This window comes from Eulemur rufifrons, chromosome 7 (assembly GCF_041146395.1).
Source record: "Eulemur rufifrons isolate Redbay chromosome 7, OSU_ERuf_1, whole genome shotgun sequence".
Lineage (NCBI taxonomy): Eukaryota > Metazoa > Chordata > Mammalia > Primates > Lemuridae > Eulemur > Eulemur rufifrons.
The window spans coordinates 147,902,383-147,919,897 of NC_090989.1; the positions used below are offsets into that span (position 1 = coordinate 147,902,383).

Sequence of the window (17,515 nt, forward strand, 5' to 3'; positions counted from 1 at the left end):
TTTTTAAGAACTAGTTTCCAAATTATTTTCAAAATATGTGCCTTCTTCCTGAAGAAAAATACAGTAACTCTCCCAGGTAAGGGTTAAGAATATATCCAGTAAAATAAACTGATATACATACAGCACTTTTCAGTTTACAAAGCACTTTCACTGCATCACTGATCCTGTGAGGCAATTGCTGCCCTACCTTCAAAGAAGTAAACAGAGACTGAGAAAGGTTCCAGAAACTGGCCCCAAGCTATCCAGCTCACTTAGACAGCCAAGATCTGGACACAGATTCTAACCAGCCACATCCCTGGTATGCTCTAGCACACCACAGTTTGAAAAGTTCTTATATTGCTTTAAATTTTTACATGATTCCTTCAAAACTCTAAGAGTGGGAATGTTATACCAAAGTTTCAGTCCAGTCCACTTTGAAACTCAGCATATTTTAACAGATCCAGTTAATTTCCTAGGAGTCATGCTAAGAAAATCACATACACTCATTGCCAGAATGCATACACCAGAACACAGGTGAATCAAATCATAGTATGACCATGAAGTCGGACCATGAAGAATGGTTTCAGAATGTCAGAGAGAGAGAGAATGGCTCCATTCTGAGCAGGAAAAAAAAATTACACAAAACAGTATGGAAGCATTACTCTAAAACAGTGTGACTCAAAGTGTAGTGCACAGACAAGCCTATTTCTTACCACTGATAAAGACATTAATTTAAAAACTGAAAGAAAGCATTTAAAATTTTCAAAGCAATTTGACAATGCCACAACATCTAAGCATGCAATCACAGGTCTCATTTTGTAAACAAGAGTATGGAAAAGTTGAAGATACAGGTGGAGTAGCTGCACAATAGTCCATGTACTGTAGGAACACTTGCTAATGTACTTTTTTAAAAACCACTATTGAGATATAACTGACATGCAACAAACTGTATATATTTAAAGTATACAATATGCCTGTGAAATCATCACCACCATCAAGATAACAAAACCACCAGTGTTTCCTCAAGGTCCCTTTATAATCCCTCTGTCCCACTCCATTTCCCTTCTTCCCAGACAGCCACCAATTTACTTTTTCATTAGTTTGCATTTTCTAAAGTTTATGTAAATGTCATTATATACTATGTATTCTTTTTTGTTCAGTTTCTTTCACTCAGCATAATGCATTTGAAATTCATCCATGTTGCCACATGTCTCAATAGTTTATCCCTCTTTATTGCTGAGTAGTATTCCACTGCATGGATGTACCAAATGTGTAACTCTCAAAATCCACTGCTTTACACACAATGTATCCTCTAGATCTGTGGTCCCCATGCCCTGGTACCAGTGTGTGGCCTGTTAGGAGAACAGGGCAGTGCATCACTGCCTGAGCTCCACCTCCTCCAATCCCGCTTCCCTACCCTCCTCAGCAGCACCCCCCATCCCCGGTCCATGGAAAAACTGTCTTCCATGAAACCAGTCCCTGGTGCCAAAAAGGTTGGGGACCACTGCTCTAGATGAAGTGGTTGGAGGAAAAAGGAATCATTCATGTAGCATTAGCCTTTGCAATGGGTCACTTCTATACAGTCTCCTTCTCCTCTAACCTTTACTGATCATCCACTAGTACCCCACTGAGTCATCTGAAATTGCCACTAATGTTCAGCAATTTTTTTTTTTTTTACCTATTAAAAACAACAAATTGTCTCCAGCACACTAACCTAAAAGAATGGCTAAAGTACGTATTCTAAAGAGAAAGGATATGATAAAAGAAGAAACCTCGGCATATCAGACAGGAAGCAAGAATACAGTAGGAAAAACTATAGGTAAATACAATAAGCTTTCCTTCTCCTATTAAGTTTTCTAAATTATGTTTGATGGTTGAAGAAAAAACTATAAAAATTAAATGTAAATGATCCAAATACGACAATTAAAAAAACAGAGATTGGCACAGTGGCACAGTGGAAGAAAAAACTATGACCCAACTATAGAGTATCTACAAGAAACTCACATCAAATATAGTGATATAGTTAGGTTGAAAATTATAAAAAGGGAAAATACCCATATATACAACTAATTATGAATTAAAAATAAATAAATTTTATTTAGTTATTAAAAAAAGATGGAAAAATATCATAAAGCAGTAATCAAAGGAAAGCAGGAATGATTATATTGAGTAAAGCTGACTTCAGAGCAAAGAAAATTCCCAGAGACCAAGAGAAACACTATATAATATTAATGATAAAAGGGTCAATCCACCAAGAAAAAAACACTAATCCCAAATGAGTATCACCAAACAAAAGACCTGCAAAATATGTGAAGCAAAATCCAACAGAACTGGAAGGAGAAACAGACAAATCCACTATTATAGTAATGAACTTCAACACCTCTCTAGGGCACAGAAAGGCAATTACTGCATGATCTCATTTATACATGAGATCTTAAGATGTCAAACTTAAGATGTCAAACTTAAGTCATACAGAGTAGAATGACAGTTACGAGAGGCTGGGGTTGGGGTGAGGAACTGGGAGATGTTGATCAAAGGGTACAAAGTTTCAGCTAGACAGGAGGAACAAGTTTTCAAGATCTAGTGCACAACATGATCACAATTAATAACATATATTTCACAATTGCCAAAAGAGCAGGTTTTAAATATTCTCAATACAAAGAAAAATTATGTGAGGTAACAGGTACGCTAATTAGCTTGATACAAGCATTCCACAATATATATGTATATTAAAACATCACACTGTCTTGCCAATTAAAAATTTAAATTTTTTCTAAATTTAAAAAATAAACAATTGATCCGAAGATGTGGAAACAGCCCAAGTGCCCATCAATACATGAGTGGATTAATAAAATGTGGTATATGTATACCATGGAGTACTACTCAGCTATAAGAAACAATGGTGATCTAGCACCTCTTGTATTTTCCTGGAAAGAGTTGGAACCCATTCTACTAAGTGAAGTATCCCAAGAATGGAAAAATAAGCACCACATGTACTCACCATCAAATTGGTTTCACTGATCATCACCTAAGAGCACATTTAGGAATAACATTGATCAGGTGTCGGGCAGATGTGGGTAGGGGAGGGGATGGGTGTACACATACATAATGTCTAGGGGATGGACACACTTGAGGCCCTGACTCGGTGGGGGAGTCGGGGCAAGGGCAATATACGTAACCTAAACTTTTATACCCCCACAATATGCTGAAATAAGAATAAAAAAATAAGGGCTGGGCATGGTGGCTCACACCTGTAATCCTAGCACCCTGGGAGGCTGAAGCGGGTGGATTGCTCAAGGTCAGGAGTTCGAGACCAGCCTGAGCAAGAGTGAGACCTCATCTCTACTAAAAATAGAAAGAAATTATCTGGCCAACTAAAAAAATATATATAGAAAAAATTAGCCAGGCATGGTGGTGTATGTCTGTAGTCCCAGCTACTCGGAAGGCTGAGGCAGTTGGCTCACTTAAGCCCAGGAGTTTGAGGTTGCCGTGAGCTAGGCTGATGCCACAGCACTCACTCTAGTCCAGGCAACAGAGTGATACTCTGTTTCAAAAAAAAAAAAAAAAAGAATAAAAAAATAAGTAAATAAACAATTGATAAAACAACTACACAGAAAATGAGTGGGCATCAAAAGAATAATAAAGGGAATACTATGAACAACTCTATACATATAAACTTTGCCACTTACACAAAATGAAGCAACTCCTCAAAAAGTACAAACTATCACAACTCACCCAATACAAAATAATTATTTGCAAATGACATGATTGTCTACATAGTAAGTCCCAAGCAATCTAGAGGAAAATACTCCTAGAAAGTGAGTTTGGCAACGTTAAGGGATACAATATCAGCATTCCAAAAACAACTGTATTTCTATATATTAGAAATGAACACATGGAAACAAATTTAAAACATCATTTACCATCACTAAAAAAAATTAAATACTCGGGTATAAATCTAACAAAACACATATGGGATTTATATGCTGAAACTACACAATGCTGTTTAAAGAAATCAAAGATCTAAATAAATGGAGTGATATACTATGTACATAGATAGGAAGACTCAACATGGTGAAGGTATCAATTGTCCCTAAATTGAAAGACAAATTTAATGCAATTCCTCTCAAAATCCTGGAACAATTCTTTGCAGATATCAACAAGATTACTTTAAAATCTACATGGAAAGACAAAAGAATTAAAAGTCAAACAATTTTGAAAAAGAAGAATAAAGTGGTTGGAATTATTTTAGCTGGTTTTAAGACTTATATAGCTACAGTAATGAAGATTGTTTCACAATATTAATGGGATAGACATATAGATCAATGGAACCAAATAAAGAATCCAGAATAGCTCCACCAAGCATAGCCAGCTGATTTTTTTTTTATTTCAGCGTATTACGGGGGTACAAATATTTAGGTTACATATATTCCCTTTGCCCCACCCAAGTCAGAGCCTCAAGCCTGTCCATCCCCCAGACGGTGCGCACCGCACCCATTAGGTGTGAATGTACCCATCTCCTCCTAACCCCCCCACCTGCCCAACACCAAATGAATGTTACTACTATATGTGCACTTACGTGTTGATCAGTTAATACCAATTTGATGGTGAGTACATGTGGTGCTTGTTTTTCCATTCTTGTGATAATTCACTTAGTAGAATGGGCTCCAGCTCTATCCAGTAAAACACAAGACATGCTATATCACCATTGCTTTTTGTGGCTGAGTAGAACTCCATGGTACACATATACCAAATTTTATTAATCCACTCATGTATTGATGGGCACTTGGGTTGTTTCCACATCTTTGCAATTGTGAATTGTGCTGCTATAAACATTCAAGTGCAGATGTCTTTTTTATAGAATGTCTTTTTTTCCTTTGGGAACATGCCCAGTAATGGGATTGCTAGATCAAATGGTAGTTCTACTTTTAGCTCTTTCAGGTATCTCCATATTGCTTTCCACAGAGGTTGCACTAGTTTGCAGTCCCACCAGCAGTGTATGAGTGTTTCCATCTCTCCGCATCCAGGCCAACATTTACTCTTTTAGGACTTTTTGATAAAAACCATTCTCACTGGAGTTAAGCGATACCTCATTGTGGTTCTGATTTGCGTTTCCCTGATGATTAGAGATGTTCAGCCTTTTTTCATATGTTTGTTGGCCATTAGTCTATCTTCTTTTGAAAAGTTTCTGTTCATGTCCTTTGTCCATTTTTTAATGGGGTTGATTTTTTTCTTGCTGATTTTCCTGAGTTCTATACAAATTCTAGTTGTCAGCCCTTTATCATACATATAGCATGTGAATATTTTCTCCCATCCTGTAGGTTCTCTGTTTGTTCTCGTGATAGTTTCCTTGGCTGTGCAGAAGTTTTTAATTTGATCAGGTCCCATTTATTTATTTTTGTTGTTGTTCTGATCGCCTTTGGGGTCTTCTTCATAAATTCCTTCTCTAGGCCAATGTCTATAAGAGTTTTTCCAACATTTTCTTCTAGAATTCTTCTAGTTTCATGCCTTAGGTTTAAGTCTATTATCCACCATGAGTTGATTTTTGTGAGAGGCGAGAGGCGCGGATCCTGTTTCAGTCTTCTACATGTGGCATAGCCCACTGATTTTTGACAAAGTTGCAAAGGCAGAGGCCAGGTACAGTGGCTCATGCCTATAATTCCAGCACTGTGGGAGCCCAAGGCAAGAGGATTGCTTGAGCCAAGAGTCAGAGACTAGCCTGGGCAATACAGTGAGACCTCACCTCTACAAAAAAATTTTTAAAAACTTGGCAGGCACAGTGGCATGTGCCTGTAGTCTCAGCTACTCAAGAGGCTGAAGTGGGAGGATTGCTGAGCCCAGGAGTTCGAGCTTCAGTGACTTATGATCATGCCACTGCAGTCCAGAACACACAGTAGAGTGAGGACCACCCTCCTAAAAAAAATTAACAAAACAAACTAACCAAAAAAAGGTTCAAAGGCAATCCAATGGAGAAACATCAACCTTTTCAATAAACAGTGCTAGAGCTATTGAACATACAGAAGGGAAAAGCAAAAAGTGAAACTAAACCCAAGTCTGACACTTTACACAAAAAAATTAACTAGAAATGGTTCACAGACTTAAATGTAAAACACAAAACTATAAAACTTCTATAAAAAATACAGGATAAACTCTTTAGAATCTAGTACTATGCAAAAAGTAGACTTGATACCAGAGAGGTACATATGCAAAAGTAGACTTGATACCGGAGATGCTGTACTAAAGAGGACACACAGCTGGCAAATAAAAATAAGCACATGAAATGAAATTCAACATCATTAGCAATTAGGGAAATGCAAATTAAAACCAAAGTAAGATATCACTACACACCTATGAGAATGGTAAAAGTGAAAAATAGTGACAACACCAAAAGCTGTAAGGATGGTGAGAAAATCAATCACTCATACATTGCTGATGAGAACATAAAATCGTACAGCCACTCTAGGAAACAGCTTAGCAATTTCTTTTTGAAAAAAGAGCAACTACACATGCAATTACCATGGGACCCAGCAACTGCACTCCTGAACATTTATCCCAGAGAAAGGAAGACTTTTATCCACATAAAAACCTGTAAATACATGTGTGTAGCAGTTTTATTTGTAATTGTCAAAACTAGAAACAACTCAGATGTCTTTTGTTTAATACAGAGTTTTGCTCTGTCGTCTAGGCTGGATCTAAATAAATCAATCATAGCTCACTGTAACCTTGAACTCCTGGGTTCAATGGATCTTCCTGCCACAGCGTCCAGAATAGCTGGAACTACAGGCACATGCCATCACCACTGGCTAATGTTTTCATTTTTTGTAGAGACAAGGTCTCATCCAGGCTAGAACTCCTGGGTTCAAGTCATCTCTCCTCCTCAGCCTCCCAAAGTGATAGGATTATAGGCATGAGCCACCACACCCAGCCTCCAGATGTCTTTCAATGGGTAATGGTTAAAAAAAACTGCTAAAACCATATCATGGAATACTACACAGCAATTAAAAGAAACTATTGATACACACAACCTAGATGCATCACCAGAAAATAACGCTAAATGCAAAAAGCCAATCCCAAAAGGTTACATACCATATCACCCTATTTATACAACATTCTCAAAATGACAAAAGTACAGAAACGGACTGTAGTCTCAGCTAATCGGGAGGCTGAGGCAGGAGGATCACTTGAGTCCAGGAGTTCAAGGCTGCACTGAGCTATGATCACACCCCTGCACTCCAGCCTGAGTGACAGAGTGAGACCCTGTCTCTAAAACAATAAGTAAATAAAAATTTAAAAAATAGAAAGAGAGAACAGATTAATGGTTGTGGGGGCAGGGCACATGCAGTAGGGGGAAGTAGATATGATGGATCCTTACAGTGATGAAATCATACTATTAATTAACAGTTTCAATGTCAATATCCTGGTTGTAATATTGTACGATAATTCTCCAAAATGTTACCATCTGGGAAAACTGGATAAAGTATATATAGTATCTGCATGTGAATCTACAATTATCTCAAAAATAAAAACTTCAAGTAAAAAAAAGTTAACCTCGTACTAAATTCAAAACCCAGATCTGGTTTTCTGCTTCACAAAGTAAGTGGTGGGGATTTACAGCATTTCTCCATTTTATAACCCACTGGTATTTTGTACCAGTAAGCGTCATTGGAAATTTAAAACATTTTAATGCTGCAGACCCTCAAAGTGATAAAACTGTCTGGACTGCCTCCAGCATAATAGAAATTGCTTTGGAGCTCAGTGTCTTGTAAATAGACACACATCATATAATTTATTCCAGTAATGCCACAGCAACCTCACATCTCATTTGCAAAAGTTAACTTTGGATAGCTTTAAACAGTATTCAATAGATAATGGTTCTCTGCAAGGTTATTTGTGCATAGATTTTTTCCATCCATTATCTTAAAATTTTAAAGAAATATTAATATTAAAAAGGGAAACTAAGAATAATGAACAAATATGACACATAAATGACAAATACCAAGGAGAAAAAATGTTTTTGTTGACCTATGTACAATGGCTTATGAAAAATGCCAATACTAAATAGAATGAGAAAAGTAAAACAGATTTAGTTCTATTTCAAACTCTAAGTAATACATGGATGTTGTTCTTATGCATGTTTCGTACAGTCTCTAAAAACCCTCCTGGCCTTCTAACATTGAAACCAAAAGAGATAAAAATAGGACACTCGGGTATTATTCTGCTATAGTGTGCATTTTTTTAGAACCCTAAGTAAAGAAAAATGAGTAGTTTTTTTTATCTTATTTCTAATATCATTACACTTCGAGATATATCCACATCATCACTGGTTCTATTAACCTAATGTAAACTATTCTTCTGCAACACCAGGCACGACTGGTCGATCGAATACTGCAAATAATAATTTAAGACTGTATTGCCATTTCCCCAACTACTTATTTGAAATCAAAAGCCATTTCATAACAAATGTGACCAGATGGAGCCAGGCCTTTTTGGCTTTAGCTGAAATCATCTGATTGATATCAAAAGGTCAAATGTACTTCAATCCTGTATGCTCTAAACTGAGTCTCAAGTCCAAGAGAGAAAGGCAGGAAGATGATGAATTGGGAAGAACTCAAAGGTCTGGAAGTTCTGTAGTTATAAAACTTATATTCTGATGCTTGCACGGATATAATTTGCTTCTCTTGACCCTCAAAATGTAGTTATTGAATGTCCACATTAATGGATATATAAATAGAAACTGAATTAATCTCCACATCCAAAAAGTATCAGGCATTTCCTATTTGTGGTCAGTGTTTTGCTAGGCCAAAAGGACATTTTAAACCCTACTTAACTACTTCCAGTGGGAGATATAGCAACAGTGATTACATCAACAATATAATTTTTAAAATCTTATACCATTTAGTACTCTTCTCTAACCCTGGAAATAAGAGGCATTCCACAATCCTAAATGAAGAGAGAATTCTATTTGATATCACTCTGCCTTTGTTCTAAGTGGTTCCTTAGAGCTCTACTTTGACTGTCCCAAACATAGCAAGGGTACATAAAATAAGAACACTATAAACTTCATAATTTCCTTTTTAAATCCATGTTCTATTTTGTTTGCATTAAATCTTAGATTCCTTTGGATCCTTATATCTAATTAAGCCTTGGCAAATAAAATCACATCTGGTGACTTGAAACTTCAAATCCTCATTTTCACAAGTGTTAGTTAAAAAAGAAGGTGGACACCCTGGACAGATAAGGGAGGGCCAATGAAGCGAGGGGAGAAAGATGGTAAAACTGTTTGAAGGGAGTAGAATTCTGTTCAGTATTTAATAACTTTGAAAATGTCCTTCCAAGGTTGTCTGTAAGCAGCTCTGTTTGGTGACATCTAGACATCAAAGTTACTTCTAATTTTCTGCATGTTAATTCAGTAACTGCATTCAAATTGGCACCTGTGATTGGCATCTAACTCCTAAAACTAAATCAGGGAAAAACAAGGACTGCTATCTTGTCACTTCCCTGTTGAGGCCTAAATGTAAACAACCTATAACTGGTGGATTCCTTCTCTTAAAGATAATGAACTGTCAAGAAAAGCAAATAAAATGCGTAAGCTGACTTCTCATACAGTCTTTAACAGTCATTTAAAAAGTTTGGAGGCACTAGGTATACAAACTTCATCAACTTCCTGGACTTTTTTAAATTAGATGTCAACAAATGTCAACTGCGAAAGAAATTTGTCATTTTTGGTCACCAGCCATCCAGTCCCTTGTCCTAACACCATTCAATTTCCTTTCAGGGAAATACTTTTCCTGTATTATGCCTAGTCTGTAGGATGACAGATCAGGCATTCTGCCCTCCAAATACAAAACCTGAAAGAATCAAGCGCAGGGCCAAAACCTAAGTTCAGCCAGCAAGGCTCTTGCTCAGGAATCTGAACGGTGAATGGGGTCACACAGAGTAGAAGGAATAGCTGAAGTTCACTCTTTCATTCTAGTAATATCCCCAAACAAAACTCCAGGAAAGTCCTGGTCCAGAGAGCCTGTGGAGCTGCCAGATTCTGACTAATCCAAACCTTCTCTTGGAGCCTTTGACCCAGCTCATTTCCTTCTAATAAATACCCTTTTATGCATAAGTTAGGCAAAGTCAATCTGCAAAAATGGTAGATAATACTAGTGCTATCCAGTTCCCCATCCTTGCTGGACACAAAAACATTTTCCAGCCCCCGTAGAGTTGGGTGGGGCCATGTTAGTACTTCTGGCCAATTGGCTAAAAGTGGAAGTGATGTATGTATACTTATGTACAATTTTCCATACTCTCTTCCCTTGCCCCAGGAAACTCCAAAGCATGATCTATGCTGGATGGAAATGCCACCTAAGATGGAAGCAGCCGGGAAGGCTGAGGTCAGCTGCCCTCAAGAGCCACCCAGACCTGTGGCAAGAGAGAGCAAGCCTCTTAGATTTTAATGGCCTTTGCTACCACAACATAAGCTAGCCTATCCTGAGAAGGAACCCTAATCATTCAAGGAGACCACTCTAGTTACACACAGTAATGAAAGAGTTCTACTACTTGAAATGAATCACTAAGAAAACAGCCAGTAAACTATTACACCCGTTATCTTAGGGTAGAAGAAGATCATTTGTGTGGCAGCCAAGATCTGCATCAATATTTTGTCATACATCTGACAGCAGGGTTGCAAAGCACCAACCACAAGAAAAGCAGTGTATGAAAAGGATACTGTATATGGCAAAACCATGGAGACAGTAAAAAGAGCAATGGTTGTCAGGAGTTTAGGGGAAGGAAGGATGAATAGGTAGAGCACAATGAACTTTAAGGGCAGTGAAAATACTCTGTATGAGACTGTATGTAATGGTAGGTGTATGTTGTCATGCAATCTTCTAAACCCATATAACGTACAACACCAAAAGTGAATCCTAACTTAAACTATGGACTATCACTTTGGGTGATAATGATGTGTCAAAGTAGGTTCACCAATTGCAACAAATATACCACTCTGGCATATGGGATGTTGCTAATCGGGGAGGCTGTACATGTGTGAGGAAAGGAGTAAATGGGATATCTCTGTACTTTTCTCTCAATTTTGCCATAATCCTAAAACTGCTTTTGAAAAGAAAGTCTTCATTATTTAAAAAAAAAAAAAAAAAAGTATACTAACCAACCTTGCCATACAGACTAAGTTAGGATATTGCATGTCAAACTGCAATAAATCTATAATAAATCTGTAGTTCAAAACCAGATTACTCATTACAATTCCATTGTCCATTTCTCATGGACGGCAGACAAAATATCCTGCATATTCCTCCCATTGAAAATAACAAAAAATACTAGATAAAAATATCTTTACAATACAACATAGCTAAATTTGCAAGAAACTAAGGAAAACTCAAAGACTAAAAATAGAAATAAAAGAGGAGAACAGAGAGAAAATAGGAAACCAGAGAGACAAGTAAGCACTCAGGAGACTTTAATCTGGGGGGTTGGGGGAGAGATGTGTCAAACTCTTGGTGACCTTGAAATGACCTTCTGAAATGGAACAAGAGACAACCCCAGGGCTTGCCCATAGTGTACTATCAAATAGGAGACGACCCACATTAAGTTAGGATCCCCAAGGATATAGGAATAAGAAATGAACCAGCAAGAGAGGGTAGCAAGGAAAGCTGACACCTTGGTGTCAGTGAATGAAGCAATGGGGGAGAAAAATCTCCCCTGAGAATCAAATCAGGCCTCAAAAGCAGGTCTGCAGCTCACATTCACAATGTCACACTTGGGAGACCAGAGATTCAAACACCTAGGAGTTTGCAAGGCTGGACAACTAAAACATGGCCTTTGGCTAATGAAGTCGAAATACAAGGATTTCCCTAGCATACTCTAGAGCAGTGGTTCTCAAATTTTAGTGTGCATGAGAATCACTGAAGAATTTGTAAAAACACAGTTGCAAGGTCCCATCCTCAGAGTTTCTCATTCAGTGGGTCTGGGGTAAGTCTTGAGAATTTGCATTGCTAACAAGTTGCCAAGTGATGCTGATGCTGTTCTAGGCCCACACTTTGAGAATCACCACTGTGGTACTCAGTATTTCCTGCATGTTAGAATCACCTGCGTAGCTACAAAAACTATAGACAACTGCATCTACCCCCAAAGATTGTGGTTTAATTGGTCTGGGGTACAGCCAGTACATAAGAATTCATTTAAGCTCTCTGAGGCACTCTAATGTGCTGCCAAGGATAAGAACCACTGCCACAGAGGACAGGATCTGAAAGCTCAGAAAACTGGAATGGTTCAACAAAGTACAACCTACTCAGCCACCCCCTAAACCACCACTCCTGGGTAGGCCTGAAAGATGTATCTTTGTGCCCAGCATCTTGAAGAGCTCTAAGGTGGCTATCTGTTAGAGTACAGAGATGACAGTGGGAAATACTAACAATGGAATTGGGTTCCCTGATAGAAGTGGAAATCATGGGATTTAGGACTAAAGGCCGGTGGCAGCACTTAATTGCGGAACAAGGTGGGCACAATTGCCACAGTGAGTCACAGCACAATGTGGTGACCAGACTATTCTGACCCACAAGAATCCGAGACAATGGTAAACTGACCATCATATCAGCATAGCAAGGTGACACTTGAAATTTAGTAAGAAAGTTTCCAGGTTTGTTGGTTACCGTGAAATTGGTTTTGCACAGCAGCATTTCATATTAATATCAAAATGGCATGTACCAGACAAAGCCAAGCAGATTCACTCACTCCACCTGCATGTGCCTGAGACTCCCATCGTATCTGCTCAGCTGCCTCCCCCACTTTCTCAACCCACACCCACGACTTCACAGCGAGTTCTAGATTTCTTCCCTCTCAGGAGGAAAAACCACAAGCCTGGTTCACATACGGATCTGCATGGTATGTCCTACTAGCAGAAAGTGGACAGCCCCTTCACCGCAACCCCACTCACAGGTGGCACACAAAGACAACGGTGAAAGGAAATCCTCTGAGGCGGTAGAACTTTGGGAGGCACATCTATATTTACTATAGACAAAGAGAGGTGGACTAAGGAATGGTTCTATACCAACTCAGCGACAGTGGCTTATTGGCTGGCCAATGGGTCAGGAACTTGGAAAGAACAAAATTTACAAAAAAAAAAAAAAAAAGTCTGGGGGAGAGAGGTATAGATGGAGCTCTGGGAATAGAAACAGAGAGTAATGACATTCATAACCCACCCACGTAAATGCCCATCAGAGAGCATCAACAGTCAGCTGGAAGAGTAGAACTATCCTGTGGATGCCAGTCAGCATCTTCCACCAGTTACCTCGGTGCTTGATCAGTGAGCCCATGTACAAAGAAAGCAGCACAGAGGCAAGGACAGAAGTTTTGCATGGGCTCAACAACATTGGCCTCTGCTCACCAAAGCTGACTTGGCTACTGCCACTGTTGGGTGCCCAACCTGCCAGGAATGGAGGCCCAGATGTGGCTCCATTCCATGGAAAGCCCCGCTGGCCAAGCAGGGGCAGGTGGATTACACTGGAACCTTCTGATCATGGAGGGAACAGCATTTTGTCCTCACAAGGATAGATGCCTATTCCAGGTATGGATCAGTCAGCCCTGTTCCCTGGGCTTGTGCCCACTCCACCATCCATGCTACTGCCCCTTTCAATCAGCCTCCCAAACAAAGTTCCTTCTGCGTTCCAGAAACCACATCCCCTTCCACCTCTTTCTCTTTGGGCCAAGAGGTAAGAACAACTCCACTATTACTAACCCTGAATAAATGTATTATCCCTTGCAGTTAATCACCTCTTTATAAATAAACCATCACTGAATTATCTCAATCGGAGGATACCATCTGCTAGGGATTGTGACTGATATATTCCCTTTTGAAAAGGTTCACTTTCTAGACTTTCCCTTATCAGCTTGTGAAACCAATTAATACTGGAAATGACAACATCCACCCTAATACCTAGATTCATCCTTTCCTTCTTGCTAGCAACAGAAGGAACACCAGTATGGTATACTTAGACTGACCATTGAAAAAACTCTCAGGTTTCATTTTGTGTAACAGCCTTTTAAGCCTTCCCAAACTATTACTTTTTATAGTTTTGAGTTAGTTTTACTCAAATTAAAAAAAAAAAAAAGAAGAAACTTGTTGGAATCACCAAGGACCACAGATCCATGTCATCTCAATATCAGAGAATCAGCCTCTGAATTCCCCATCTTACCTACTCATCAAGCAACAATATTCACCAATGGCAACTGTGTGGCAGTGGCCGAGGGAGGGAGGTGCAAAGAAAGACCAGCAGTCTGCAGAGGCCTCTCCAATCTGGAACGTACCTATGATCACAGGAACAGTAATGCTACTCTAACAACAAGTGTTTTCTTAACAATACAGCGTACTGTGGCCAGGACTCTTGGCAGCTATACTGGACAGAGATGCATACCTTCTAGAAAGAAGGTAGAAACCTTTATGGCTGCCCTCTGGAAACCACAAACAAAACCTGACAAAGATAGAGGGAGAAACCATTCCAGGCAAAGGAAACCAAGCCAGAGGCATATAATCCAGGCACTGCCAGCCTGTTGTGGCAGGTCTCCTCTTCTGTATCCACTGTAAACATCTACTGGGGTGTAAATGACACATACATTTATCAAGGTCCGAGTGACAATTTTTTTTTTTTTTTTTTTTTTTTTTTGAGACAGAGTCTCACTCTGTTGCCCAGGCTAGAGTGAGTGCCGTGGCGTCAGCCTAGCTCACAGCAACCTCAAACTCCTGAGCTCAAGCGATCCTCCTGTCTCAGCCTCCCGAGTAGCTGGGACTACAGGCATGCACCATCATGCCCGGCTAATTTTTTCTATATATATTTTTAGCTGTCCATATAATTTCTTTCTATTTTTAGTAGAGATGGGGTCTCGCTCTTGCTCAGGCTGGTCTCGAACTCCTGAGCTCAAACGATCCGCCCACCTCGGCCTCCCAAAGTGCTAGGATTACAGGCGTGAGCCACCGCGCCCAGCCCCGAGTGACAATTTTATTTAGAAACAGTAGAACACAACTATGCTCACCACATAAATGCCTTCTTAAGAAGCTAAGTTACCATTGTGTTATTATTAAAACTGGATTTTTTTAATGCTGTAATAATTTAAAAGTTATAGCCCAAAGAACATAACTCTAATACTACAATTTTGAGCTTGCTATATATAACTAGCATTATTTAGTTGTTACTATATTCTTAAAAGTCATATTTTCAACACTCCTCACACAGTAGAAATATAAAGGAAGCTCATTTTAAATTGCATTTTTCTGCTTCAGGAATCAGCTCTGATTAGTTGTGTTTTGTGCAATTCTTTCCATCACCAATTCTCTTTCCATGTTTCTTTCATCTAATAGAAAATTAAATGTGATGCTTTGCTAGGTTCCCAAGGATCACTAAATTACATTACATTCAAATATGTAAGCCTCATAACTGCTACTCTAAAAATACAGCAAAGGTATATTCATAGCCAAGGTAAAAGGAGCATCAAAATTAGTCATAATGGAAAACACAGAAGCTAAAAATTGTTCTACAAGATATCAGATAAGAAATTAAATGAATTCCATAATTATAAGAAATTAGAAAGCATGCTTTTTAAGAATTCTTTGATGTGAGATGTTTAATTTGTATGCAAAAGTGATTCAAATATTGCAATTCCCCAAATGATATGAACTTGAGCATGGCAGCTGAACAAATCCAGAATTTTCACTTCATTCTACACAAAAAATCTGAATATTATGTAACTCTTGCTTTATCATTTTCAACAAATTTGCCTCTCCTGCTTTCCAAAATGTAACAGAAAAAGAAGTTTATCAGGGAGATATAAGGGCAAGTCCACTGAAATTAACAACGTGGAGGATTATAAATAATATCAGTCTAAGCCGAGGGCTATAAACAAGCCAGAAATGATCACACACCACATCTGACGTGAAATATGGCATCTTATGGCCCCTCAACATACAGTCTACAAAATAATCAAGAAAACACCGAAGCAGAAGTGGAGTACAAACCAGTCTATTCGGCAGTACTATAATAACAACAAAAAGACAAAAATATAAACTCGACTTCACCTCCAAACCCAATATGGTAGTCTTTCCAAGAAACCATCTAAATTTTACAAATTGCTATTAACAAGAGGTCCTATTTTAGAAAGAGAAGTAATAACAAAAATATGGTTAACTAATTTACTAAAAGTTCTTCCCACCTGCAACATTTGGGCTAGTACTTTGTCTTGGGCTGTTACTGTTGTTAACCCAGTCCTTAGATGAGCCAAATATAAACATCACTTTATCCAAAGAAGAGGGAGACCATTTCTCTTGAGATTCTGATGGAAAATCACCTATAAACCTAAGCCTCTGCTTCCTGTTGCCCTGCCAAGCAACAAGTGTAATCTTGAGCCTAATTCAAATTGCATTTTGAGGCAAGGTGAGACTGGTGTCCTCACTCCTGCTGACACTTCCAAATCCTGTGTCTTGCCAAAGGACCCGTGATGCTGAGGCTTACACCACCGTACCACCCCAGTTCTCCCTCTCCTTAGCCCTGGGTGACTAAGCCGCTGCTCATCCTTCCTTCCACGAAGGACACTGGCTCCTTGTTCATCACATTCCCTCCCCCGTATGCCTGTGCTCACATTCAGCAACTTAGACATTCGTGTGAAACATACACCCAACAGCCTGACTACACAGCTCCTTGATCTCATCACTCAGTTACTTCACCTCTTCCTCTGCGCCAACTCAGCCATCCACCCACAAAGTCACACTCTGGAGTATGATATCTCTGGCACTTTTCAAATTCAAATACTCACTACCCTTCACTTATATATTTTAGAACTTCTTTATTCAGTGCCTTTCAGCAATAATTTTTAAACTCAAGACTAAGCCAATGAGCTAACCACCTTCTCCCAGATCTTCTTCACTTGCTTTCCTACACGGACTGGGCAGAGTAGGCCAGGGATGGGGAACATGCAGCCTTAAGGCCACATGTGGCCTTCAAGGTCCTTAAGTGTGGCCTTTTGACTGAATCTAAATTATACAGAACAAATCCTTTTATTTTTATTAATACATTTTTTTCATCTTTTATTGTTTTATTTTTAAAATGAACATATTTAAAATACCAAAGAATAAAATAAGTTTCAATGAAATAATCCTCCCAGATTGACTGGCACAGTTAGAACATTAGTGAGCCATAAGGGCTAAATAGATGGCTGCTACACTCATGATTTAGTTCTAACTTCGCCCACCTGACTGGTGCCACCACCACACGAGGCTGGTTGGCCTCGTGGTTTATGGGGATCGAGTACACCAGCCTGATATCAGCTTTTGACAACAGTGTACTATGTTTCTGTTTGAAGTGGAATTTGTGAATAGTTGCACAGCTTGACAGTATTTTTTAATTCTGTCTGCTTAACAGCCCATCATGTCAAAAAAGACCAAGAGAACGCTGAAGGAAGAAAACATTTTTTTGTAACGATTGGGAATTGCAACATTATCTTATTTGTGCTAAAGATAATATTACTTGCTTGCTTTGTGATACTACAA

The 17,515-nt window shown here is 38.8% G+C and overlaps 1 protein-coding gene across 1 annotated transcript in view; it reads right to left on the bottom strand.

Annotated features, from left to right (window-relative positions):
• The window catches only part of ULK4 (unc-51 like kinase 4), a 561,027-nt gene that overhangs the window by 468,721 nt on the left and 74,791 nt on the right, over positions 1 to 17,515 (bottom strand). The gene's annotated exons all lie outside the window — the stretch shown is intronic.